At 42.0% G+C, this 27,425-nt stretch overlaps 1 protein-coding gene across 1 annotated transcript in view; it reads right to left on the reverse strand.

Moving 5' to 3' along the window:
- Window positions 1-27,425, reverse strand: part of DVL2 (dishevelled segment polarity protein 2) — a 1,986,500-nt gene that overhangs the window by 1,279,221 nt on the left and 679,854 nt on the right. The window lies entirely within an intron of this gene.

Genomic DNA, 27,425 nt, shown 5'->3' on the forward strand with positions numbered 1-27,425 from the left:
TAGAAGAATTCAGGAGGCCATGAACCCCATGGCTTGCAGTATTTGTCTTGCAAATAGCAGGGTTTTTGTGGCCACTTGTTTGAAGTACGTTGTCAAATGAATTTGCTTTTCTGGCGTGAGGTAAGCCATCTGGGAAGTTGTATTCAACCTTGCTCCCAGGAATATAATTTGTTGACAGGGTACAAGGTGTGATTTCTTTTTATTTATGGTGTACCCCAGACAAGTTAGAACCCTTTTCACAAAGGCCAGATGATTCAAAAGTATGTTCTGGCTTTCTGCCTGAATTAGACAATCATCCAGCTATGGGTATATTTGAATATTTCTTTGCCTGCAAATTACAATAACTGGAGCTAGGCACTTTGTGAATACCCTGGGTGCAGCAGATAAGCTAAAGGCCAGTGCCAGAGAACTGACAGTGTGGGTAGCCTGCTTTGAAGCGCAGGTATCTTCTGCAAGATTCCCTGATTGGGATGTGCAGGTATGCTTCTTTTAAATCTAGTGTTGCCAACCAAGCATCTTTGCCTAGCACAGGAAGTAATTGGTGAAGAGTCAGCATCTTGAGTTTTGGAATCTCCAAAAAGGTGTTTAGAGTAGACAGGTCCAGGACAGGACGCCATGAATTGTCTTTTCTGGGTACGAGGAAAAGTCTCGAGTAGAAACCTTGTCCCTTTTCCTCTTCTGGTACCAGTTAAACAGCCCGCATGCTTAAGAGGGAAAGTACTTGTTTTTGGGCCTCTGCTCACTGATTTGGGGGTAGGTCCGACCACCCGCTTGGTGTTGGCAATGTGTGGAAGTGAAATCTGTATCCCTGGGACACTATATTTAAAACCCATTTGTCCTGGGTAATGAGTCCCAAATTCTTTGCATGAAGAGCAATCTTTCCCCCCAAAGGTTCAGTCAGTTGATAAGTGCTTGGAAACTTTAAAAGGAAGTCACTGAGACAGCTTACCATAGGGGGAGTCTTATTATTCCCAGATTTGGAAGTGGAGGCCCCCCACTGCTTAGTTGTGTTTGTCCCCTGGGACTGAAACCTGTGGTTTTTGCTCTGTCTGGATTTGGCTTGAGAAGACCTGGAAGGGGCTGGAAAGGACCAATTCTTAGAAGGCCAGTGTCTACTAAATCTAGGAGGCTGAACTTGTAAAAAATCTTTAACAGTTTGCATAGATTTAGCTTTATCTTCCATCTTTTTAAGAACTTCTTCAGCCTTGTTGCCAAACAGGCGGTCCTGATTTAAAGGAGCATCCAACAATTTAGCTTTAACATGACCAGGCAAAGATTGCTCCTTAAGCCAAGCATGCCTTCTAAGAACAGACCCAGTAACAGCAGCCCTGCAAGAGGCCTCTAAAGAATCCTAAAGAATCAAAACCACATTGCAAAGTACGTTTTCCAACTTGTTCAGCAGAATGCATTAAATCTTGTAAGTCTATTTTCCACACAATCAGGAATCAACATAATTTTCTGTTTAAGTAGTCCAATAACATGTTGCTGATATTTTAACATACGAAATTGGCAGTTTAAAGCTCTAATTGCCAAGGTTGCTGAAGTATAAACCTTTTTACCCTAGTTATCCAGCGCCCTGGAGTCTCTATCAGAAGAAGTAGGATTTTTAGCAGTAGAAGCCTTAATGCCCTTGGGCCCCTGTGAAATAGTCTCTGGAGCTGCAATAGGATTTTTGAAAAGGAACTTATGGGACTCAGGGACCCTGTAATATCGGTCAGGCTTACGGGGAGCAGGAGGCAAGAGAATCAGGGGCCAAACTGGATTCAGAGAAAGCATCATCCACAGTGTCTAGTACAGGAGGAATAGCCAAAGGCCTATGCTGAGGTAGGAGAAGGAAATCCCTAAGCCTCTTTTTTGAATCAGAAAATTCTTAGCTTTCCCAGTGTAAAAGTTACCTCAGAGTACGTAAGGTTTGCCAAAAAGAAAAATCCTCAGGAGGGGAAGCAGAGGGAATAGAGTCCTCTGCGTCAGAATCCTCATAAGTAGGTAAGGATAAATCCAGGTCATCAGAAGAGTCAGAAAAAACAGAATCTTGATCAGAAAATTCATAATCAAGCTCAGCCCTAGGCCTCTTAGAAGGGGGGGGGGGGTTTGACTACCCCCGATTAAAAATATTAGATCTTCAGCCATTTTTATCATTTCTTGTTTAGGCACAGAAGCCTGAGCATGTGGCCTGGGCGTCGGTTTTTTAGACAATGATCGAGATTTAGGCCTTAGTAATGAAGGCGGCGTTGATTTAATATGTAAGTCCATAGGCCTGAATACACCCTCAGAAGCTGGTGCCTGCACAGTAGCTCCAGACCCATCCAAGCTAGAGACATCCGTGGGTTCCATAGCTGAAGTATCTCGCGGCATACCAGACTCTGAATGGGTCTCAGTAGAGGCCTGTGAATCAGAAGTAGCAGGTATCGGGGGCTGCGAAAGCACCTCACTGAGTACCGGCGAACTGGCGACTGGCTTAGGATAAGCGTTGTCTGCAGCTTTGGACCTCGGCGGCCTGTCTCTGTCTTTATCTTTGCGTTTTTTCAGAATTCCAGTAGTCTGATGGCTAACAGACGACATTCCTGGATAATTAAACCGAGAACTGAAATATTTAGAGGCAAAAATATACCGAAGGATTGTGCTCTGATTAAATAAAGCACAAAACCGACAACAAGGTACGTCGTGGTCAGGGCCTTGGCAAGGAATACAGTACGAATTAAAATCTTTATGAGGTATTTGCTTTCCACAAGTAATGTAATTATTAACTTTTACTGACACTGATAAGGAACAAGAAAAAGTTTCCCCAACGGGGTACTTAGCTTTTAGTTGAAGACTTCGGTTCTGAAACTCGAAAATGAAAATTTCAGGAGTCGGCCGACCGGCACTTGCGAACTGCTTCTAGCACAGCACGGCAAGAAAGACTGATTTAATGGCATTGGCTGCATGTTTTATACCCCTGATGACCTTACGTCATGGAAGAAGGGACAGCAACTAACACAGGACCCAAGACTTTGTTAATCAGGCCGACTGAGGGCAACCTGCAAGTAGATTACTCAAATGTAATGACTGCAACAGTGAAATACGAAGAACATCTGGAAACAGCCCCAGCTGTAAAATAATTGTGGAAAATTTGGCATCTGCTTGGAAAAAAAAAAAAAAAAAAAAAAAAGACTGTAGAAATGGAAGAATGTCAGATAATGGTGCACAAATAGGGTCAATGTCTTGATTAACTACGCTACATAGCAATATTTTCAATTTACTTCACTAGATTCTCCATTTGGACTCCATCTGAAAGGCCAAGAGAGTCTTGGCCAGTTCATCTGAGAAATTATGATCTCTGTCCATCATCAGAACTGGAGAAACCAGGCAGTTAAGCCTTAAATTTGGATTGTCCAGTTGAAGCTTGCCAGATAAGACACTGACCAAATCTGGAATGGGGTCCAGAAGCCAGAGTAGCTTCAGAAGACAAGGTTTCAGAAGAGGGAACCAGATATGTCTGGGCCAGAATGGGGCTATGAGGATAGCAGTTGCCTTGCACATTACTGCTTTCTGGATGATTTTGGGAATTAAGGGAAGGGGGGAAGCATAGACTAACCCCACAGGACATTTCTGAGACACAGCATCCCTGGGTAACTGTCCCAGAGGAGGAATCAAGGCAAAGAACCTGCTGCAGAGAGGCAAAAAGATTGCAGCAGGGAACATCCCAACAATGAAAGATCTGACTGGTTACCAATGGACTGGCAGACCATTCACTAGGCATACATAGTGATATGTACAACCTGTCTTTTAAACAACTGGTATCACTGGAGATGTGTATTGCCAAAAGAAAGTGGTTGGAAGGCATCACCCATTGCCACACCTTCACCGTTTCCCATCATAGTAGGTAGGATCTGGCTCCTCCTTGTTTGTTGATGTACCAAATCAAACCCTTATTGTCTGTTTGGATCTAACTTGCACCCTGGGGAAGTAGGTCCTGAAGTTCCTTTAACACTTGGAGGACCACCCTGGACCGTGGATAGTCTTCTCTCATAATTTCCCACCTCCACCACAGCAAATACACATCCATGGCCGCTGTAGCCTTTAGAATTAGAGTTACAGTTTCCTCTCTAAGACAAGAGGAGACGTGAACCACCTTCTTTGGTGAGAGTTGCAAGGATCTGTGAAGAAGATGGTTTTGGAAAGAGGACTAAGACATTGCCAGACAGTGCCACCACTGAGCTTGTAACAGCCATTGTAGGATTCCCATGTACAAAATGGGCCACTAGAATAGAAGAACTCATGAGACCCAGTGCCATCAGAACCACAGTCATAGCAGAGTGTGTTTGAGAAGACGGGACTGAACTGTCTTCCTAAGTGCATAAGCCCTTTGCGATGGTATGGTAACTATGCATTTAGTACTCGGAATGTAGCCTATGAATGTGATGACCTTGGGTGGAGGGGGCTATGGGGGTTCAGATTTTAATTCTGCAAGCTGACTGTTATTCCCAAGAAAGAGCACAGGTTGACAAAATAAGTCTTTGCTTGAATCAGGAACTCCACTGAAATGGCAGTGAGAAGTCAAGACATCCATGTACGAGAGAATCCTGAACATTAAAAGTCATACATGAGCAGCTGCAATGGCCAACTGTTTGGTAAACACATGAAAGTGGTAATGATTAGTTTCTACTCAGAAGTGTTAGAATATTGACTCTTATGCAATCTTGAATGTATGCGCCTTTGTGATCTATACAGCACATCCACTCACTCACCCTGAGACCAAGAACTGACTGCACCATGACCATTCTGAAGCAGGCCTTTTTTTTAAATCTGGTGAGAAAGCTTAGATCCAGAACAGTTTAGAGATCTGGAGTTTTCTTGTGAACCAATAAGAACCTGGAATAAAACTTTGATTGGTTTGGCAGTACCTCTTGGATGGCCCCTTTTTTTCTAATACAGTCTCTCAGGAAGACAGTTTTACCTGATGTGGTGGGACATCTGGTAATGGCCTAGATGACTGCTGCGAGAGTGGGAAAATGGAATATAGTAGCCTTCATATATAATCCCTCTTAACCACTTGTCCTACATAATGGCTTTCCACACAGTGGGGTGGAGAGACAGATGGCCCAGACTGCCTCCAAAGTGAAGCAGCTGGGCAACCCTTCAGGGATACTGATGCCTCTTGTCGGAGAAGGGGCCACAGAATCCTTTGCATCTGGACTGAAGTCCACTGACTGAACCACTCCTGCCCAAATGAGAGTCAAACTACTGATGTTTAGATTTCTGGTTCTGCTATACACTCTGTGGGGCCTCAAATTTGACTCTGACAGCAGAAAATCTTTTGCCCTCTTGTTCATACTCCTCCATCCTTTACCCCCCCCTTTTTTTTTTAAACAAGAAACATCTTTACTAATTATCACTTATGATACAGACAATCATGCATTTACATAAATGAAAACAAACCATTATTGACAATCTTAGTCGCATTATATATCGCAACCTACATTGACAATTTTAGTTGCACACATTATACATCATTTAATCTACCCAATCAATGTCAGTTAAACATTACACAGCTCATTCAAATCCTGCCTTCTTTTAAACCTCACTCCTACCCTATATGTATTGTTCCCACAATTCCCATTTTTTTTTCTATATCATTTGCTCCTACCCTTTTCTAAAGACCCCAATTCTAGTTGTTTTATCTCTGTTACTGTAGTCACTACTTCTAGTACAGTTTATTTAGACTTTGATTTCCATTTTCTACTAACTGCCTTTTTTTGGCAGCCACCATAATTAGACTCAGCAATGCCTTACAATATCTAGGCAATTCCGATTCGGTACAATAGCTCATAAAAATCATTCCGCTAGGTACACCAATTTGCTCACCCAGTATATATCTGACAGAGTAGTCTGCAGGGAATTTAAGTCTGACAGCTTATTACACTCCCAGAAAACATGTTCTCAAGTACCTCTTTCTTCCCCATCACATCAACAATTGCTGTGTACCTGAAGAAAAATTCTCTGGAGTCTACTTGGGGTATAAAAAATACCCATGTAAAGATTTCCAAGCAAAAATCCTAAATCTTCTAGATTTTGTTGCATTTCTGGAAGAGATACACACATTCCCCCATTGTCTTTTTGTGAACTGCTTACCCAAGCTCTCTTCCCAATCCCTTCTAACCTCCTCTGATTCTTATAATTATCATGCAATATTTTACATGCTCTACTAATTATTCCTTTAACAGCAGCTTCTGTTCCAGATTCTACTAAAAACTCTACTACTGCTGCACTTTCATTTAGGACACCCTATTTCTTTCTCTGTCTATACTTTGCTATCAATCCTTGATAGGGAAGACAACCTCCAACTTGCAGTCCAACTAAATTCTTGGCATCTTCCCATTCTACTACATTCTCCTCTCTAGTCATTTGTTCCCAATACCTTGGTTCTTTTGCCAGTTTTCTCCAATAAACTCCAGCCCCCTTTTGCTTAACACCTGTATCCAAAATTGCAGTTATCCCTACCTGTAGAATCTCCTTTCTCCATTCCCATGTTGGCTTAGTTCTTAGAATACTTTCCGCTACTTATTTATTTCCAGTTTGGTGACTGGGGAGGTCCACTGGGCTCAATGAGCCCGTTTTCAGTGGAGGCCTGGGGAGAAAAGCTCCATAATACAAAGTATAAACTACATAATTCAGAATACATAGTACAAAGTAAAAGCTACATAATTCAAAGTTAACAAAATACAATACACAGTTGCAAAAAAGTGCAGTAAACAACTTGTAAGCATTAAATAGCAAACTAAGAACAGTTGAACTGCAACATATAGGTTCATAGGTTCATACTAGGCTATCTGCCCGAGGGCATTTATAAGCCTAGCCCATTGTTTTGTGGCTTACGCCACCCCTTTAGTATGGGGAACTATACCCATTATTTTGCTGTGCCTCTGTCGAACAGTGACACTGAGGTAATTCCTGGGGTATATCTGCGATCTCCCATCCATTGGTCAAGATTTCTCTTGAACAAGGCCAGCGAGATGCTCTGCCTCACATGTACTGGGATTTTGTTCCACAGCATAGGGAGTCTTTGGGTGATGAATCTATCCCTCCAGCACGTCCTATTAATAGCCGTGTCCCGCCCTTGTGGCTCTGATGGATCTAGATTTTTTGAGGTGAAGCATATTCATCAAATCTGGGTTTGACATGGCCTTGTATGTTAGGCATATACAATATATAATACATATTTACATGTTTGTAGATTGAGAACAGTAGTAGAGAGTAATATTTGTTCATAGGTCAGAAATGTCAGATATTGATCTGAAAGTAGTTATCAAGGGAGAGATCCCTAGTAAGTAAGGAAAAATGGGACTTTGAATGTGCTAAAAGTGATAATGTGTTAAGGAAGTTAGGTAGGTAGAGTGCAATTGCACTTCCAACTATGGGAGAGGTAGGAATGGAGCTTGCTTTTGAAGAGTTCAAAGTTTTCAGAGATTCTTAGAGATGGAGTGAGAGAGTTCCATTTTTGGCTAAGGTAAAGGATAGAAGTAGCTGCCCAGTGGGACGATGTGGTTTATACACAGAGATTAGGTTTTGTTGGGTAGATCTTGGGGGTCTGTGAGGGGTGTATGAAGGTAAGATGTTAGCAAGTGCTGGACATGTATTAGGTTTGAAAATAAGCTTGTGGGCTGCACAGAGTTGGAGGTAGTCCAGGTAATTAGGAAGTTCTAGCCATTGCAGCTGGTGGAGAGGTATACAGTGGTGAGTAGAGTATTTGGATGAAGTTGCGAACTTTGAGATTTTATTGTAGCAGGTTTCCAGTTTAGAAGAGTTGGAGGAAGATAGGTTGGTTAGTAAAGGAGCACCACACATGAGAGGGTATTAAGTAGGTTGAGGCAAGGGTCTGTTTAGTTGAAGAGGAGAGGAAGTGTGAGTTTCTGTACAGCACGCCAAGTTTCTGATGGGTTTTCTTAATATTTAGTTGAATTATGGGTATCAAATTTTAGTTGCTTGCCAATAGTAACCCCAAGAAGTTTGGCAAAAGGAACAATTTCAATAGTGGAGTTAGCATGGGTGATAATTTTGAAGGAGATTTTGTCAAGAGGGATAGATTTTGATGGGGAGAATAGTAGGATTTTAGATTTGTTGGCATTTAGGGAGAGATGATTTTGAAGCATCCAGTTCTCAGTAGTTGAAAAAGAAGATTGAGTTTTAGTTTGGAGCTCAAGGAAGTTGGAGGCAGAGCAGACTAGTGTTGAGTCATCTGCATATTGTACTATTCTGTTGTTGGGAATTGATGTGTGGAAGTCATTAATGAAAATATTAAAGAGCACAGGGCTGATTATGGATCCCTGGGGTACCCCAGTTGGGGTTGGAAGGAAGGCAGAGGTACCAGTTTTCCGTTTCTCAGCCTGGGATCTATCAGAGAGGTAGCTTCTAAACCAGGTAATGGTGTTTTGTGAGAGGTTAAGTTTAGAAAGGTGGGTATGGGAGACAGTATCAAAAGCTTTGGAGAGGTGGAGGAGGACTGTGGATACTAGACTGCCGGAGTCACGGGCATGGTTTACTACGTCTAAAAATGAAAGAAGAGCTGTTACTGTACTATGACCAGGGCAGAACCCATGTTGTGTTGGGGTGAGGAGTTGGTTATTTGTAAGGAATGGCATTAGCTGAAGGTGGATACATTTCTCAAGAATTTTTGAAATAGGAGACAGAATTGCTACGGGTCCGAAGTTGGAGAAGTTACTGTTTTTGCCTCCATTGTGGAGGGGTAGGATAAAGGCGGTACGCCATAGTTTAGGGACATATGATTCCTGTATGGATCTTTTGATGAGTATACTAATGGTAATGGTAATGCTGTCTGCTGTTAATTTTAGAAAGAGGGGATGTTGTCAGGGGCATTGTAGCAAGTCTTAAGTTTAGACAGAAGTTTTAGACAGAAGTTTTTTTATGTATGACGTGGGGATGGGTTTGAGATGAAAAGTAGGAGGAGAGTTTAGGATGGAAGATTGGGGGGAGGAGTTGTTAGGGAAGGTTTTGGTAAGTTCTGCTATCACGTTAGTAAAGAATGAATTGAACAGTGTAGCTATTTCTGTGTCAGGTTTGCTAGTGTCGGGGCAAGGGTTGTTTTTGGTGCCTGGATTAAGAAGGGAGTTGATGGATTTCCAGAATTGTTTGGGGTTTGTGGAATGCGTAGTCTGGAGTTTGATACAGTATAATTTTTTATCCTGTGTGTAATATGTTTTTTGGCCAAGTTGCGGAGTTGTTTATATTTAAGAAGGGTGCCAGGGTGCTTATTACGATGGTAGAGTTTCCAGGTCTTGTCCCTTTGTTGCATGAGTGTTTTAGGATATTTAGTAAGCCAGGGGGCAGAATTGGTTTTTATACATTTTATTCTTGGAAGTTAAGGGTATCCAAGAAGGTTGAGTTGAAGAATTCAACGGCATCGTCTAGAGGAAGAGTTTTTAATTTGTCCCAATTTATCAGTTTGAGGGAATTGGAGAAAGTTGTGGGGTTAAAGTTTGTGAGATTCCGAGTATGGATATAATGGTGTAGATGAGGAGAGGAGGGGATTGCTCTACGGATGAAGGCTGGCAAGTGATCACTAATGGAGTCTGGTAAGGTGCCAGCGTGGGCGATTTTATTTGGGTGGGAGAGAAGGATCCAGTCCATTATGGAGCCTGGGGGTTATTTTTATGGGGTCTGGTAATAGCATTTGTGAGTTGAGTGAAATTACACAGATTGATTGAAATGGTGGGATTATTACCAGTGATCTTGTTCCAGTTAATGTTTACATCCCCTAGGATGTATGTCTCAAGGTTGATATTAGATGAGGCCCAAAGAAGGATTTCCTCAAGTGTACTTGTATTGTTTCCAGGGGGGATTATAGAGGGCTATAACACAAATGCTTTTATGGTTATTTAGTTTGAGGTTTCCTATGACTAGTTCAGCGTTGTTGAACTGAGGAATAGGATTTTGGTAGGGAATAATGGAGATTAGGCTAGAGTAGATTAAGGCTACTCCTCCACCCTTCTTTTTTAGGCAGTCATGTCTAAGAGCTTGAAACCATGGGGGTAGGATTTCAGAGTCCAAAATATTGGGTTTTAGCCATGTCACAAAGACAGCTACTATGTCAGTTTTTTTTTTTTTTTTTATTTTAAGGTTTTGCTTTATGAATACAATATTCTGTATGATTATTGTTATTCTCCTTAAAGGTCTGCATCCAAAATCCCAATCTCTCATTTATTGAGCTCCCACATTGTTTCATCATCATCCCTTTCCACTCTGAATTGTTTCTGCTTGTGCTATGTACAGGAGCCTTAACTGTACAGCTTTGAAATACTCTTTCAAATCAAGTAATCCCAAGCCTCCTAGTTCTATGGGAAGAATCATCTTATCCTACTTGACTCTTGCAGTCTTCTCAAATAAAATCCTTCAGTTATTTATTAATTGCTATCCACACCTTCTCCTCTGGTTGATAAAAATATGTCTGACCAGTGTACAAGACCAAAGAGACTAAAAACATTTTAACTGCTTGTATCTTACTATCCATGTCAATATAACAGAGCTTCCAATTTCTCAGTGTTGGTATTTGTTTAGTCTCCTCCCACATATCCTTAGCTGCCAGACCAGAATCATTTTCAATCCATACCCCTAAGTACTTCATTTTATCATGTCCCATAAATATGGGTATTGTTGAAACAATCGTGTGTGGGTACATAACTTACAGCTATTGCCTTTGTTTTAGTTTCAATAATTTTTTTCCCGAAAAGATTTGAAACCGTCTCAAAATGTTCCACAATACTGAAATGTCCTTTTCTGGTTTTATCGAGTATAAAACACTGTCATCTGCAAACACAGCAAAGCTTTTCTTTACTACCATACCAATTATATCCCTGAATTTCTGAGCCCCTTATCTTCTTTGCCAGCATTTTTAAATATAATGCAAATAAAGGGGAAAAAGGACACCCCTCCCTGGTTCCTCAGCTCAGGCAGAGATTTTTGGAGAGGAACCTACCCACTCTAATTTTTACCTCCGATCCCTCATATATCTTCCTACTCAACCTTACCACTGGCCTGCTAGTATTATTTATATATATATATATATATATATATATATATATATATATATATATATATATATATATAGATATATATATATATATATATATCTTAAACATACACACACACACACACACTACTGTGCTTCCTTATACTATTGCTGTTTGTTATCTCATCTTCCCTGTACTGTTGTCTTGTCACTGGCTTTTCACATGGGTCTCTACCCCTGAATATACTAATGCCTTTAAATCTTTCTGCTTCTCCTACAGCTTCCACTAGCATGTGACCTCTTATGATATTTATCTTTATTATTTATGTACAAAACTGACTGTAGTCTATAATGTTGTATATATTTTGAATTGATGTTATTTTGTATGCGTTCGCTGAAATTTTTCTACTTTGTACTATGTTTGCTTGGTTTAGACACCATCTTCTCTTTTAAATATTTTTACCACTTTATTTAAGTTTGTTTCTGCTTTTCTATTGGAGCGTTTCTCTTAAGGTCTCTGCAGAAAAAGGGCCATTGCCCAGTCAGACTGACCCGGTTAACAAATATCAAATGAATAAAATAAAGTCCTAGCTTACTCTGTCAAATGCTTTCTCTGTATCAAGACTCAACAATAATAGTGGCATTTTCTTACATTCTGCTTCATTCACAACCATCAATGGTCTGTTAATGTCAAATGTTTGCCTCCCCTCCACAAAACCAAAATGATCAATATCTATCAATTTTGTCATCACTTTTGCCATTCTTTTATAGCCATTATAGACAAACACTTTATAATCATGGTTTAGGATTGAAATAGGCCTGTATGAAGCTAGATCTGATGAGTCTTTACCCACTGTAGGTATTACAGCTACCACCACTTTCTTCCAGGAAGTTGGCACTTCTTTTCTTAAAGATCATTTTTCCCCTCCTAGCTTCCAAACTTCCACATGAATATCATCTACTCTTGGGGAACTTTCCTGTGGGTTGGTTGTATATCACCATTTTTATCTCATCAGAGATAGCAATTCAGCTTCATCTACCTCTAACCATGGCATATTTAAATTCTTCCATAAACATTTCCAGTTGTACCTTTGCTTGCTTTCCATACTTCTCTGCTTTATACAGACTTTCACAGAAGTTACAAAATATTTCTAATACCTAAGCAGGACTTTTTATCTTCCTTGTTATAGGCTCCCTAAGCTTGGTGATGGCCCTTTCTACTTTCTGTTGCCGGAGTCATTGTGCTAAAAGTTTTTGTGCTCTAGAGTTATCATAAAAAAACAGCTGCTTAACAACAATTTTTCTAAACTCGTGCATACTACCAACGTAATCCCTAATTTACTGTTTAGCATTCTATAGTTGCTCCTCATCCTGTTCTGTGAGATTTCTCCCTATTCTGAAATACTTTAACATTTGTCAGCCCTTCTAAATAATTTGTGTTACTTCTTAACCATATCTCCTCTCATTTCCACCCTAGTTTTAAGTGCCACTTTAATTTTATTCCACTCCCACTTTTATAACTCCTCTAATAGCTCCTGAATAATTTCCACTACCCATTCCTTAAATTCCTCTGTTGTCAACAGACTGGAAAGCGTAATGTCTCATGTTTACTTCATTACACAGTTTTTATTTTAGTTATTAATGGCACATGATTTGAAATAGTTATCGGGTGCCTAGCCCAGTTTTTGTATCTTGGGGAATATGTAAATTCACTCCAAACTCCTAGTACTGAACTCATCTTCTGTGCCAAATATTTTCATGAAGTTCAAAAATCTACCCTCCTTAGTTATATTTTCCCTTCTGGGTCCTCCAGACACATCTTCACTGCTGCAAATCAAATTCCAGTCCCCACCTCTAAGCAATATTCCTTGCTGACAGTGGATTATATTCCACCTAAAACAGCTATAATGGAGCTTAAGAAAATTCTTGAAGAGAAAAATACATGCCAATGTAATACTCCTCCCCGTCCAGTAGCCCCTTAGCACTACAAATCTAACATTATCTTTTTTATCCTCTTCTATCACTATTGGAGCTCCTCTTGCAATAAATATTAGTACGCCTGGTTTCCTCTGTCCAGGTATTCTGCTGAATAACCATCCTGAAAATCTATCAAATTCACATGTTCAGTTCCTTCCAAGTGTCTTACTGCAGTAGAGCTATTTGAACTCTACATTTTTAATATAGTTCACTACTATTTTTTTGTATTTACCTATGACAAGTAAGACTAATGACATTTAAAGACATTACAGAAAGCATGAATATGTCCCACCTTTTTTGTATAACAGTTTTTTTATTAAGTGTTGAGTTCCAGCTTTTGTGTTACATGGACAGGGGACAGGTTCATAACCCAGAGACTGCCCATGGTCTGGAATAGACATCCTATACATGTCGAGCAGAGCACCTCACTGGCCCTTTTCAAGAGAAATCTTGATGAGTGCATGGGAAATAGAAAGTTCACCCCAGGGATCACTCCAGTGGCTTTACTTGATAGAGGCACCAGGAACTAACGGCAACATGATGCCAGGGCACTTCTATGGGCTAGGCTTGTAAAGGCTCCAAGTCCGTTGGCCTAGTACACACCTATGTATACATTGTTTGGTAAGTTGATCTTTTACACAGTTGTTTGTCATATCCGTTTGAGCCTATGCCACATCTTACAAAACTTTTAGTTTTATTGAAAGCCCTCAAAAAAAAAAAAAAAAACACTCCCAAAACCTATTAACTTAATACTAATGCACAAACTATGGGCATCTTCAAATATTGAAGTTTTACCCTCCTAACAGGAAGAAGTGTCCCAAACTGACAGCCACACAATCAAACTTTGGTTAACCTAAAATAAAGGTCATCCATGCTAAGACACAAAGTACAGCCAGTGCTTTTAACTGCTGTCTGGTTCTGTCTTACCTTTACAGCTCTCTCAGAAGGGAAAACAATTGAATACTTTCAGAAAACATCACCTCTTAGCAATTTCTTTTCATAAGATTGTCTCCATGGAAACGAGGACCAGATACAAGTTGATACCAAGCATACATTTATTTGCTAGAAAAAAAGCTTTATAATATTCAGTGATTTTTCATTTACTTGCTTTCTCTTAAAACTTGTTGCTAGATCAAGCAAAGGGCTGTAATACAATCATTCCCCAAATGAGAAAAAGTACATCATTTTTTTCTTTTGTCATGCTGTTTGGACCAGACTTTTTTTTTTTTTTTTTTTTTTTTTTTTTTTGGTAATGCAGTGCTTACATTTCGTAAAACTGAACAAGGAGAGAGAGAAAAGTAGGGAGAAAGAAAAAAAAAAAGAGAAAAACAGCAGCACTTGTTTACATTAGCATCCCCATTACACTTAAAAATAACAGAGAAACCGTTACTTAATAGCATACAAAGAAAATTACAATTTATAATTATACTACTAAGAAAAAATGTATTGCTTGGTTTACTTTTTCCCTCCTCTTCCCCTCTCCTAAGTATTTGTCCTAACATTAATGACATGAAGTAGGGCATATGCTTTAGAATCCCCTATATGTTTAACAAAGTCAGAAAAGTCCAATATTTTCAGATTTTCTTGTTCGGTCTTGTTTCATAAATATAATTTTTGCTTTGTAATCTCACATTTGTCAATTTCCAAGTTACTGCTTTTATTCTTGTTCATCTCCATCTCCCGTATCCTGTATCTGCTTTAATGCAAATATACTCTCAATTCTTCTTGTCAATGTTTGTGCTTTTTTCCTTCTCAGGCATTTTCCATTGAAACACTGGAAAAGGTTTCACTGGTACAAAACTCGGTGGTCCTTCTCATCAGAAGAAAAGGCACAATCTCCTGTTTCACAGCTCACTTTTTGTTGGAAAACTTTTGTATTTCCTCCTTAGCATGTACTGCACCAAAAAATGTTTTTGTCGCTCCAGGAAAGACTATTTTGATGATAGCTGGGTGCAGTAGTTTGAATATCACACCTGCTTTTTCAATATTCCCTGAATAGTAGACTAAATTTACTATTATTCTCCACAAACACTCTGCTGTCTCCCACTTTTAGTACTTTGTCCTTATGCCACGGTTTTGCATTTTTACTATTAAAGGTCCAAGTTGATTTCTCATAGCCAGATTTGGGGCATACATGCACTGTGCCCTTTCAGCCAGCAACCCCTACTGTGGAATACCAGTCCAGTTGTTTATTTGTGCTTTCACAAAATTAATAGTCTATTCCTTCCAGCTTCTTTGGTGCAGCAGAATACCTCAGGTTTTCCCTACATACTCTGCCCTCTAATTCCATTATTTTTTGAAACATCTCTTCTTAAGCAGTCTCATACTCGGCCAGTCTTTTCTTCATTTCAACCTCTGATTTTTGCAGTTTTACCTCCTCATCTGAATATCTGTTTAAAGCTTCTTCCATTTTTTTCACCTTTTTGTTATTTGAGTTAATATACTCCCATCAGTGTTTCATTTACTTTAATCATGGCTGTGTGCAGTTGTCTTGTACTTTCTTCTAAGTTACTGGAAGTGATGTATGGAACTTGCACTGCTTTTTGCTGAACAGCTACAGTACTCTACCCAGAGGGCATTTTTTCCTCACCTTTTGTAGCGGAATTTCTTTCAGATCCTGTGTGTTGCTTTTTTTCCTGGCATCCAGGCAGTGCACTTACTAGCCAGTTTATGAAATTTACCCAGAAATATATGCACACTGCCTTTTCTCTGCCGAGTTTCACACTGGGAGAGTCATAATTAAGCTGTTATTCAATGTGCAGCTATCTTGGAAGTCTTTTGCATCTTTTCCTTGACAGGAGGTCCAAAAAGAGGTGAACCATCAATTGGAGCATTCGTGAAGAATGCCCTGAAGTTGTCAACAAAGTTGCACAGAAGCAGCAGAGTGGTGCCTCATGGCAATGCCCACCCACCTGTCCTGGCCACACCATCTACCTCACTGTGCATAAGGGTCATGTAGAGGTAATACATAGCCAACAAGGTAGATATGCTTGTCTCCAGTTGTTCAACAGTGTCAGCTTGTCAGAGGATTCTTCAGAGTGGATAGTACTTGCCAAGGCAAACCCTCTTGAATCTATTCCTATGGGCATATGCCCACTTCCCTAACCTATCCATCACCCTGGAATTTAGTAGGTGGATGGATGGAATGAGAATCTTCTTATAACTCTTTCATAGCCATTTCCACAATCACGGTCTACTGCAGGGGAATTAGCCCACAACTGAAGGACTTAAGTGGTCTGAGCATTTTACTGGGCTTCTCGCAGACTGCCTCACAGTTGTCTGGTTCCTACCATGACCTCCAAACTACCAAATCTATGAGCTTATTGGCCAGGGATACCACCCAGTCTATATAATGTGCCAAACTAAGTCTCGATTAGAACAGTCTCGTCCGGGGAATTGGCGGGTTGACTACAAGCAATGCTTCCCTCTGGTGCATGATTTCTAAGATATTGCTAAAAGAAACATACTCGTGAGGGTACAGTGGGGAATACCCTCGATCCTCTGAGTTGAAATCAGAGATAGGAGTCTAGGTGCTTTCTTTTGCACTTCTTTTTGGTGCATCATGGAGGGCTTTTTCCGACTCCTCATTGGACTAAACTGCAGAGGGCTCGAGACTTGCCATTCAACTCCAACCGCTAGCCATGAGAAAAGAAGGTGGAAGCAAGATGGAAGGGGGGGATTCTCTTGATGGATCTAATCTTAGGTGGGGCTTAGTGTGGGCTCCTTTCAGGGAAACAATAATCCTCCCCAACACCTGAAAACCTGAAACAATCTCAGAATGATGCAATGACCTCACTCTCAAGTCAATGGATCAAAAGATCCCCTCAGTACTCCAGAGACAATGTCAGGAAGAACAGGCTCTGGGACTAACACAGACCAGAGGAGTCAAAAGTAAACAGCCCTGGCAATGGTAAGGAATAGGAAGCTTGTCGATGCCATCAACCCAGCCCCTCAACCCTGTGATAACACAAGTTTTAATGAAACTGAATGAAACAGAGTTGGATCCATTAACATCACAGCCAAAGTTAGAGAAGTCAGATCAAAGGCCACTGGCTTTGGAACAGCAGAAATCCAGGCCAGAGAAGGAGCAGAGATCAGGATAAAATTGACAGATCAGACTGCCCTCTGAGCAGGTGGTGTTGGAATGACCCCCAATTTCATTTACATCCTCAGGAACCTCTGCATCAAATGGTCCAATTCAGCTTCAGTGGCACTTCTATAGGACCTGACAGAATGTGTTGAAAGCGCAGATGAAGGTCTACAAGGAAGGCAGTGTTCCAGTTTTTCCTTGAGAGCTTCTTTACTGGGTGGGATGAAGGGGGGGGGGGGGCTAACAAAAAATATATATATATTTGCTCCAAAAGAACTGGAATCAATGGGGTTGCATCTAATGAAGGAGTACATATTGGCATCCTGGCCAAAGTGTCTTCAAGTCTCAGTTGTTTTGGAGGCAAAGGAGAATACAATAGATCTAATGGTTTCTAATTCAGATCAGAAACTCGAGACTTACAATGTTTCTCAGAGTGTTTCTTAGCTTTCGTGGTTTAAGGGTCCAGAAGAAGCAACCTTGTCGAAATAAGCTTATAATTTGCAGTCCACCTTGAGACGAGCTGCCCCAAAACAGACTATGCACTGGTTTGACAGATCATGTGGTGGGATTTTGTGCCTACACAGAGTACATTTTTTTTTAAAACTGGACTGTTTGCCCATACCCTCCATAAAGCCAATTTCACAATAATGGCGATTATAAATGTGCACATGCACACACAAACACACAAAGCTATCAGAACAACCACATAAAATGCGCTATAAATTCTTTAAGAGCTCTCTGATCATGTAGCCCAGGCGGGTATGACCCTGACTAGCATCCTGCCCTCACCAAGAATGATACCTCAGTATAAAGAAAAAAATGACCAATTTCAACAATTGGCTAAGCTTCTGGTGTCATTCAAAGGGGATCCAGTGTCTGTCAACCTGGGATGACATGCTCGACAAGCCGCGTTGCTTCGCAAGAGACGGCTTGCACCTGTCATTCCTTGGCTTTCGAATACTGGCTAAGGCTCTTGCTGCCCCCATAGTGCCTTTTTTAGGCAAGGCTCAAAATTCAAACCCACTTCCATAAACAGCACAAGTAAAAAACTGAGGGTTATGCTACTCAACGCCAGGAGTTTAAATCTCAAAAAGCATGCGCTCGAAGCACTCCTAAGTATGGAGAACGTCAACATCTGTGCAGTAACTGAAACCTGGTTCAAGGCTCCAGAGAGCACTCCAGCACTACTGGACTACAACTCATACCACACATTTCGGCCACAGAACACGGACCGAAACACAAAAGGAGGGGGTGTATCCATATTCATCAAGGACACCCACACCTCCAGGTTAGTGGCGCAGCATGATACCTCTGAGATCATCCATGTGCAACTAACATCGGGCAAATCTGCAATGCAAATTGTGGCCTGCTACAGATCACCCTCCATGACCCAGGACCACCACTCCACCTTTCTGGAGACATTGGAAAACATGAAGGTCTACCGAACACCCTGATCTTGGGAGATTTCAATTACCCTACCATTAACTGGGAAAACTACTTGAGTACAAACTCCCAGGCTCAGCACTTCCTGGAATTTTTCAACTCAAATGCCCTGGATCAGCTGGTAAACTTCCATACCAGAGGCCACAACATATTGGACCTGGTCATCACCAACATGGGCGACAAGTGCTCCGTACCGGAGGTCAACCCATCACTGGTTAGATCAGACCATAAACTAATCACCCTGGATGTCCACACCCCACCACCACCCCCAACCAAGGAAACCACAATGAAACACTTTTCTAAAGCAAACTTCACCTTACTTAAGACAGAGGTGGTAAGTTTCACAGCCCCCACGCTAAAGGATAACACTGCCCAAGATGCAGAATCCTTTACAATTGCAGTCTATGAGCACCTACAAGGATGCATGGATCGTGCCATCCCTAGCAAAACCAAGACTCACTCCCCTAAGAGAAGGAAATCAGTCTGGTGGACCCCTGCCATAAACAGGTTATACAACAAGAGGAGGAAACTAGTTCAGAAAAAAAGCAAATCCCAAGAAGAAAAGACATCCCTGATCAGTATCAGTAAGAAACTAAGGTCCCTCATAAAATCATCCAAGGCCAACTTCTAAAGAAAAATAGCCAAGGACTCGAACGATAACCACAAAGCCTTCTTTAGCTATGTCAAAAATCTAAGTGGCAACTCGCAGATATGCTCTGAGATAGTGCAAAATAGCACAAAATATACTGAACCTACTGATATTGCCAACATACTGGCAGACAGATTCAGTGCAAACTTCACCTCCCTCTCACCTTCAAAAGGGCCCACAAAAATACCGGAAAAGTGTAGTGTCCCGGAAATCACAGAAGCACAGGTGAAAACAGCCCTTTCAAAAGCCGAAAACACAGCATCAATGGGGCCAGATGGTATCCCAGGCTGAGTCTTGCATGAACTACAGAACGAACTAACCCCCCCACCTAAACACGCTGTTCAACCTCAGCCTCTCCACAGGCTACGTGCCCACAGAATGGCGCACAGCAATGGTTATTCCGCTCCACAAAGGAGGAGCCACAACTGACCCTGGTAACTATCGCCCCATAAGCCTGACTAGCCTGGTCTGCAAGGCTATGGAGCGCATCATAATGGAACTCATTAACAAAGACATTGGGAACCTCCAAACACTTGACCCGACCCAGTTCGGCTTTGTTAAGGGCAGATCATGCCTACTAAACCTGGTTGACTTCTTCGAGACAGTTACCAAGGCCATAGACGAGGGAAAGGTGGTTCACACAGCCTACCTTGATCTCACCAAGGCGTTCGACACCATTCCTCACTCGGGTATTATAGAAAAACTCACCAGCCTGAACATAAACCCCTACATCACAAAATGGGTTGCCAACTGGCTTACAGACAGAACTCACATAGTAAGAATAGCGGGCTCCAGGTCTGACTCTAAACCAGTCACAAGTGGTGTCCCGCAAGGCTCAGTTCTAGGACCCCTACTGTTCGGCATATATTTCTCAAAAGTATAGGCAAACACAGGAGGACTATGGCTAACCAAGTTCGCCGATGACTGCAAACTGGGAGCCATAATTGATTCTCTGGCTGACACAGACATCCTCCAAAAAGGCTTTACCGAGACAGACACCTTGTGTCAAAGTCATGGTCTCAAGCTAAATGCCAAAAAATGCATAGTCATCCCGTTTGGGAAAAACAAAACACCCACGAATTACCACATAGGTGACAGCCCCCTTAATACAGAAGAGCTAATAAGAGATCTGGGGACCCAGGTAGATAGTAATCTCTCCTTTGACAATCATACTGCCAAAGTAGTTAGGAAATCCTTCTATGTGGCCCATCTAATTACTAAGGGGTTCGCATCTAGAAATAAAGAGGTTATAGTGCCCCTCTACTCGTCACTCATCAGACCCATCATAGAGTACAATGCCCCATTTGGGATGTACCTCACAAGACACTTCCAACAGCTTGAAAGACCACAAATGCACCTCACCAAGACGATTACTGGCCTCAAACATATGTCCTGTGCAGCCCGACTGAAAAAACTCCGGCTGTGCTCAGTGGCATATCGCTTACTCAGAGGTGATCTCTGCCTGACTTACAAAGCCATGTCAAACTCAGAATTGATGGACATGCTCCACCTATAGAAATCCAAGTCACTGGGAGCCACACGCTCATGAGCCAAACCTCGCCACAACAATGCTGAAACCACAACTCACAATGGTTGCCCTGTATTTTACTACATGGACACTGTGAAGGATGGATGTTTACCCATACAGCTGTCATAGTTTTGTTCTGCTCATTCATTAAGTGCTTCTTAACCCTGACACCAAACAGGAGGGAACTTGTGAATGGGGAATGAAATAAAGTCATTGTGCTAAGCCCCCACGAGATTTGTAAACTTGAGCCAGGAGTATTTGTACATAGTTACTACAGTTCCCATATCCATGGCTAGACTGCAGGGTAGGGGAATGTCAAGTAGTGGCACTGACATCGTAGAAACAAAACCCCAAAGCCTGCACACTGACAGAGGAGGAAGTACATCTGGAGAGAGTACAAACTCAAAGAACAGAAAGAGTTTACATTTTTGTTTTTGCATCTTAATGTAGGAGTTGCATCCAAAGATTCACAAGACGAAGACCACGCTCATAACAAAATTAGAAAAGCCTAAGGCACGCTTCACACCTGAGCTAATTGTACAGCAATAAAGCATCTCAAGAAATGGATGGAGATATGCATGAGGGGATCTAGGGAAGGAGCCAAGCTGCCTGAAATGCTCCAAGTGTCAAGTGCTTCTAATGTGTGTGCCATATAATCCTACTGATCCACACAACACAGACTACTACTATCCAGATAAGCTGCTACTGTGGGCCTTTCTAAAAACACAACTGAAAAAAGTACAGTTGTGTACCTACCATAAATGTAGATGTTCGAGTGTATTCACTGTTGCAGTCACTACTGTTGGGCTATCCTGCTGGCAGGCGACCCGCGGTCGGCCAGAATTCCAAAGTCTAGGTCCGGCGTCGGTTGCTGTCGCCTCTTCCCTGACGTCAGTGCGCCAGGGGTATAAAAGATGCACCCGACGCCATTTTCTTCAGTTTTCCTTGCCCTAGATGTCAGGTCCCCCCAAAATAGGCTAAAAATATTATGCCAATAAGTATGCATTCAGTAAATAAACATTTCCTTCATCTACAAGCAAATACACCACATAAGTTGTATAAGATAGAGAAGTATAGGCAAGTCCCAGCAAAGAGGGGGATGGAGGGTGGGTAACCTGGACTGCAACAGTGAATACACTCAAACATCTACATTTATGGTAGGTACACAACTGTACTATGTTCATAGTGTTTCACTGTTGCAGTCATTACTGTTGGGTTGAATCCCAAAGCTAAGGCTGGGTGGCTGGACCTAAAGAGGATTATGAGAGGCTATAAGGCCCTGCAAAACTGCAGTGGCGAAGCCTGCTCTGGATATAGAATAGAGAGGTAAATGGTAGTGCTTTGTAAAAGTGTGCACTGAACTCCAAGTTGCAGCCCCTAAAATGTCTTTGGTTGGTACTCCTCTGAGAAAGGCTGCTGAAGTGGCTGCTGCCCTGGTAGAATGAGGTCTAATGGCCTTGGACACTGATTTGCCATGTTGTGAGTAGCAGAAACGAATGCAGTGGCCTATCCATTTTGAGATAGTCTGTTTTGAGATAGGCTTTCCTTGAGATACTGCAGCATATGCCACTAGAAGTTGCTCAGTTTTTCTGAAAGCTTTAGTTCTGTCCAAGTAGAAGCATAGTTGTCTGTGTATGTCCAAAGAATGCAGAAGTCTTTCACCCTTATTCTGTGGGTTTGGATAAAAGGTAGGCAGATGAATAGTTTGGTTGAGGGCCACACTGGACACTACCTTAGGCATAAATGTAGGGTTCGTTCTTAGAGAAACCCTGTCTGGGTGGAAAATGATGAAAGGTTCCACAGCCATGAGTGCCTGTAACTCAAACTTGTCTTGCAGAGGTTATTGCTAGGAGCAGAGCTGTTTTCCAAGATAAAAAAACTTTACATCAGCTGTATTGGCTGGCTCAAAAGGCAGCAGTGTGAGTTTTTCCAAGACACAATTGAGGTCCCATGCAGGTATTGGGGCTCTCCTTGGAGGTCTTATGTTTTTGGCCCCTCTGAGGTACTGCCTTATCAATGGATGGGAAGAAAATAGGAGGTTCCGTATTGTAATGAGCAGAAATGGCTGAGGCATGAATTTTAATTGATGAAAAGGATAGGCTTTTGTCCAGCATCTCAGTTAGGTATTGTAAAATCTGAGGAATATTTGGTACAGATGTGTGAAGTCCTTGTGCCTGGTTCCAAGCACAGAAACTTTTCCATTTGTCTGCATAAGATTTTCTGGTACTGGGCCTCCTGGCCTCCAAAATAACATCAATCACTGCTTTAGAGAGAGGAGTGTTTTGAATGGTTAAATTATCCGCCATGCTGCCAGATTTAGGGTCCTGAGTTGGCTGTGCAGAATCTGATTGTTTCGCTGGGTTAGTAAGTGAAGAATAAGAGGTAGTGTCCAGGCTGGGCCTTGAGACAAGTGTTTTAGGATTGGGTACCAGTGCTGGCATGGTCAGTCTGAGGCAATCAGGATCATTCTTGGCTTCTCTTGTCTGACCTCTAGGAATACCTTGGGGAGGAGAGGCAGAGTAGGAAAGGCATATACTGTTAGACTTTTCCAGCTGAATGATAGAGCATCCACTTTCCATGCTTGCTTGTGATAAAAGTCCTTGTGCAGAATTTCTGTAGTTGGCAGTTGTGAGGGGAGGCAAATAGATCTATGTCTGGGCATCCCCATTCCTTTATCATGCTGAAGACTAGTGGATCCAGTTTCCATTTCTGGGGATCCGTAAGGTTTCTGCTTAGTTCGTCTGCCAGAGTATTGTTCTTTCCTGGCACGAATTGTGCTTGCAGGTGTACTTGATAAGTCAATGTTGTGTTCCATAAAGTCATGGCTTGTCTGCAGAGGGGGTAGGAATGTGTGCCTCCCTGCTTGTTTATGTACAACATGACTGTAGTATTGTCCGTCCTCATCAGTAGTTGTCCTGGATGGAGTAAATCCTTGAAGGCTGTCAGGGCATTCTGAACAGCTAGCATCTCTTTTTGATTGATATGTAGATGCATTTGGCTCGTGGGCCATGTGCCCTGAATACATTTTCCTGCCTTGTGTGCTCCCCAGGCATAGTCTGATGCATCTGTTATTATTGTCTGTCTGGCTGTGGGTAGAGTGAAAGGCTGTCCCTTGTTGAGGTGACAGGCATGAACCCACCATCGAAACTCTTGTTGCAGGCAAGTAATGAGGGTAATTAATGCTTCCAGGTTTTGACAATGTTGAGTCAGACACTTTTTAGGTACCACTGAAGTTTCCTCATATGCAGTCTGGCATATGGAATTAGCAGTATACAGGATGCCATGAAGCCCAAAGCCTGCAGAATTTTTCTTGCAGATAACTGGGTCTTTGTTGCCAACATTTTGAAGTAAGAAGTTAGTTGTCTTTGTTTGTCTGGCGTGAGATAAGCCATCTGGGCAGTTGTATTTAAGCTTGCACCCAGGAATATTATCTCTTGAGAGGGTACTAGTTTCGATTTCTTTTCGTTTATTGTATACCCTAGACAAATTAATAATCTTTTTACGAATGCCAGATGCTTTAGTAGAGTGTCCTTGTTCTCTGCTTGTATAAGGCAGCTGTCCCAAGTAGGGATAAATTTGAATTCCTCTTTGTCTGCAAAATGCAATTACTGGTGCCAGGCATTTTGTGAAGACCTGGGCGCAGTAGATAAGCCAAAGGGCAGTGCAGAGAATTGGTACTGCATTGAGCCAGCTATGAATCTGAGGTATCTTCTGCAAGATTGTCTGATTGATATATGCAGGTATGCCTCTTTTAAGTCCAAAGTTACAAGCCAAGTCTTCTTGCCCAGCATGGGCAGAAGCTGCTGCAGAGTTAACATTTTGAATTTTGGAACATCCAGAAACGTGTTTAGAACAGACAAGTCCAGTATTGGTCTCCAGGTTTTGTCCTTTCTAGGGACTAAGAAAAGCCTTGAGTAAAATCCTTGTCCCTGCTCTTGCTGTGGTACTTGCTGAATGGCCCTCATTTGCATAAGGCTCGAAACTTGTTCTTGTGCCTCTGCTCATTGATTGTGTGGCAGGTTTGGCATACCTTTTGCCTTTGGCAGGGTGTGAAAGTGGAACCTGTAGCCTTGGGACACTATATTCAATACCCATTTGTCCTGGGTGATCATGTGCCCTAAGGGGGCTGCAAGAAGAAAAGTGCTTGGTGCTGGCAGAGGCAAGTCATTGCGACTGTTTCCTGTATGGCTGTGCTTTGTCTTCTCCTGTTTTGGAGGCAGAAGCACCCCACTGTTCTGGCCTGTATGAGCCCCTTGGCTGGGATCTGCCTCTGGGATGTCTGTATCTGCCTCTTTGTGGCCTGTTCGACACTGGAAAGGACCAATTCTTTGTAGGCCACTTCCTGCTAAATTTTGGTGGCTGCACCTGTAAGAAATCCTTTACTGTTTGCATAGATTTCGCTTTGTCCTCCATTTTCTTCAAAACCTCCTCTGCTTTAACACCAAATAAAATATCATGCTGTAATGGAGCATCTAATAATTTTGCTTTAACCTGATCAGGCAGACTTTGTTCCTTTAATCAAGCATGCTTCCTAATGACAGAACCCGTAGCTGCGGCCCTGCAGGAGGCCTCCAGAGAGTCAAAACCACATTGCAATGTATGCTTTCCCACTTGTTTAGTTGCATGCAATAAATCCTGTATTTCCTTATTTTCTGTACAATCAGAATTAGTCAACATTTTCTGTTTTAACAGTGACATTAAGTATTGCTAATATTTAATAATATGAAATTGACAATTTAAAGCCCTCACGGCCAAAGTAGCAGAAGTGTAAACCTTTTTTCCCCATCTGTCTACTGCCCTTGAGTCCCTGTCAGAAGGGACAGTGTTTTTAGCAGTAGCGGCCTTAACCCCCTTGGGACCCTGAGAAATAGTTTCTGGGTTAGCAGAAGTGTTTTTATAAAGAAATTTATGAGAATCAGGAACCCTGTAATATCTGTCTGGCTTAACAGGAGCTGGAGGTAAGGAATCTGGAGAAAAGCCGGACTCTGAGAATACATCATCTACAATGTCTAGCACAGGGGGAATAGCAAGAGGCCTGTGCTGAGGAAGTAAAAGAAAATCTCTGAGGCTTTTCTTTGATTCTGAGTAACCTTGGCTCTCCCAGTGGAAGTGCTCCCTCATGGAATGCAGGGTTTCCCCAAAAGAAAAATCCTCAGGAGGAGAGGCTGAAGGAATGGATTCTTCAGCATCAGATTCCTCATAGGAAGGAAGAGAGTATTCCTGTACAGAAGAGGAGTCAGAGGAAATGGAAACCTGATCTGAAGAGTCATAGTCTGTCTCTTGCCTAGGCCTTTTGTTAGGAGGGGGATGGGAACCCCTGATCAAGGTAATAAGGTCTTCGGCCATTTTGAGCATCCTGAAGAATGCTGTACTTGTTTCTTTGTCTTTAAAGCTGCTGTAGTCTTGGTTTTTGAAGCTGAAGTAGGCTTTACATATAACTGCGTAGGTCTGAAAACACCCTCAGAAGCCGATGCCTGTTCAGCCGTTCTGGACCCATCTGAAGGAAAGATTTCAGAGTGTCCAATACCTTGAGTATCCAGAGGCCTAGCTGGCTCCACGTGGGAGTTGTCAGCGGCCTGTGGCTCTTAGGTAGCGGGTGTCAGGGGCTGCGAAAGCGCCTCACTGAGGACCAGCGAACTGGCGACTGACTTAGCGGAAGTCTCGTCATCGGTTTTGGATCTCGGATGCCTGTCTTTCTCTTTTTCCTTGCGTTTTTTAGAAACTCCAGTCGTCGGTTGTTCTGACGGCATTATGTAATTGAATTTTCGGCCAAAGTAATAAGCAAAATCAAAATGACGCTTAATAGTGCATTTTGTTGAATCTAGCACAAAAACGACAGCTAGCAACGTTATGATCAGGGCCTAGGCAAGGAATACAGTAAGAGTGATGATCCTTATGAGGTATTTGCTTCCCACAAGAAATACAACTGTTAACTTTTTCGGACATCGGACTGGAGCAAGAAAAAAGTTTCCCCAACGGAGTACTTAGCTTTAGTGAAGACTTCGGATCTTGCAAAGTACTTTTGCTTCGGGCACCGCTCTGCAAGAAAGACTGAAGAAAATGGCGTCAGCTGCATCTTTTATACCCCTGGCACACTGACGTCAGGGAAGAGGCGACAGCAACTGACACCGGACCTAGACACTGGAATTCCTGCCGACCACAGGTCGCCTGCCAGCAGGATAACCCAACAGTAATGACTGCAACAGTGAAACACGAACATCTATAGTTTATATTTCTTGTCAGTTTACCAACTTAAAAAAGGTCAACTCCTGCAGGCCTTGCAGACAGGACTTTGTGACTTTGAAAAACAAAAGGATAAGACAACAAGACAAGCATTACATGCTACAGGCTAATCAATCTGCCAACCAGTCAGTCCACTGAAGCATGTCTCAGGGAGAATAGAAAACATGACTTTATGAACAATAAAAGAAAATATTGCCAGGAAAGGTTTTACTGATTGTACTGAGCAACTATAACACACTGATCTGCATATGTACCTTATTCTGGTTCTAGGATGTGCCCAAGGAGGTCAGGGGTCTTAATGTCACTGTTACCTTCCCAGAAATAAGCAAAGTCTCAAATGGGGTCGACCATCTAACTCTTACGCAGTAAGTGAACAATCTTAGCCTAAATAATAAGGGTATAAGCTAAGCCATCAGAGGCATCATATGGATGATTTGGACATGAAACACTCAGAAAAAAAATCAAACTTTATATATGGTTACACCAATAG

This window comes from Protopterus annectens, chromosome 7.part0 (assembly GCF_019279795.1).
Source record: "Protopterus annectens isolate FY-2018-M chromosome 7.part0, PAN1.0, whole genome shotgun sequence".
Taxonomy (NCBI): domain Eukaryota; kingdom Metazoa; phylum Chordata; order Ceratodontiformes; family Protopteridae; genus Protopterus; species Protopterus annectens.